At 37.6% G+C, this 1,971-nt stretch overlaps 1 pseudogene; it reads left to right on the plus strand.

Annotated features, from left to right (window-relative positions):
• Positions 1 to 249: 249 nt before the first annotated feature.
• Positions 250 to 649, plus strand: LOC105475220 (large ribosomal subunit protein eL31-like; annotated as a pseudogene).
• Positions 650 to 1,971: the final 1,322 nt, after the last annotated feature.

Below are 1,971 nucleotides of genomic sequence, written 5' to 3' on the forward strand. Positions count from 1 at the left end.
AAAAGGAATGAAATAATGACATTCACAGCAACCTGGATGGAATTGGAGACTATTATTCTAGGCGAAATAACTCAGGAATGGAAAACCAAACATCGTATGTTCTCACTCATATGTGGCAGCTAAGCTATGAGACACAAAGGCAAAGAATGGTACATATACTTTGGACTTCGGAGACTCGGGGGAAAGGGTGGGGGATGGCAAGGGATAAAAAGACTACACACTGGGCTTTTCCAACTTGGACCTGGCAGAATGGCTCCCGCAAAGAAGGGTGGCGAGAAGAAAAAGGGCCATTCTGCCATCAATGAGGTGGTGACCCAAGAATACACATCAGCATTCACAAGTGCATCCATGGAGCGGGCTTCAAGAAGTGTGCCCCTCGGGCATTCAAAGAGATTTGGAAATTTGCCATGAAGGAGATGGGAACTCCAGGTGTGTGCATTGATAACAGGCTCAACAAAGCTGTCTGGGCCAAAGGAATAAGGAATGTCCCACATCAAATCCATGTGCGGCTGTCCAGAAAACGTAATGAGGATGAAGATTCACCAAATAAGCTCTATACTTTGGTTACCTATGTACCTGTTACCACTTTCAAAAATCTACAGACAGTCAATGTGGATGAGAACTAATCGCTGATCGTCAAATACATCAAATAAAGTTATAAAATTGAAAAAAGAAAAGACTACACATTGGATACTGTGTGCACTGCTTGAGTGATGGGTGCACCAACATCTCAGAAACCACCACTAAATAACTTATGAATGTAACCAAATACCACCTGTTCCCCCAAAAACTTATTGAAATAAGAAAATAAATTTCAAAAAAAATTCTAAAATAGACTTATTTATTTGTATGTACACAATTGTTTACTGTAATTCAGCCTTTTCTCTGGGCTTGCTTTCATCTTAAAGAAGTTTTGTTTGTTTGTTTGTTTGTTTTTTGTTTTTTTTTTAGCAGGGTACTTTGGTTCATGCCTGTAATCTCAGCACTTTGGGAAGCTGAGGAGGTAGGATTGCTTGAGCTCAGGAGTTCAAGACCAGCCTGGGCAATATAGCAAGACCTCATATCTACTAAAAAATCAAAAAAGTTAGCTAGGCCTGGTGGTACGTGCTTGTAGTCCCAGCTACTGGGGAGGCTGAGGTGGGAGGATCACTTGAGCCTGGGAGATCAAGGCTGCAGTGAGCTATAGATCATGCCACTGCACTCTAGCCTGAATGACAGTGAGATCCTGTCTCAAAAAAAAAGTAATGATTTATTTCTGAGAATGGTAAAACTCTTTTAGATGCAGAGTTTCTAACAATTTTATTATTTTTCTCTCACTCTTGAATAATAGCTTAAATGACTGTAAAATATTAAGTTGACTGTTAATTCCTCCCTGTGCTTTCAGGAAACTAATCTTCTGTCTTCTGGCTTATATTGTTGCTGATGAGAAGTCTGCTGTCAGTCTTACTGGTTTCTCCTTGTAGATAAAGTGTCTTTTCTTTCTGGTCACTTGTAAGAGCATTTTTGGCTTTATCCTTGGTATTTTTTAGTTTCACCATAATGTGTCTCAGTGTTGGCTTACTTTTATTTATCCTATTTGTATCTCAGGGTGCACTTTCAATCAAAACCATGTCTTTCTTCAATTCAGGAATATCCTCAGTGATTTTATTTTCAAAGATGGCTCTTTGTTATTCCTTTCTTCTTCTGGAAACCCTATTTAGATATCTGTTACAGTTTCTTAATATATCTATTTTGTCTCCTAAATGTGCTTTCAGGTTTTAAAAAAAAGTTATCTTCAATCTCTATGTTGCATCCTGATGAATTCTTCAACACTACATTCTAATCCATTAATTCCATCTTTGATTGTGACCAGCCTAGAGTTTATCTTATCTATTGGGTTTTAAGTGTTCAATTATCAAATTTTTTTATTTTCAATATTCTAATTTAATATTTTCTCACCTTCACTTATTGTTTCATTTCTCCTTTGTTGTT

The sequence above is a fragment of the Macaca nemestrina genome, chromosome 6 (assembly GCF_043159975.1).
Source record: "Macaca nemestrina isolate mMacNem1 chromosome 6, mMacNem.hap1, whole genome shotgun sequence".
In the NCBI taxonomy this organism is placed as follows: domain Eukaryota; kingdom Metazoa; phylum Chordata; class Mammalia; order Primates; family Cercopithecidae; genus Macaca; species Macaca nemestrina.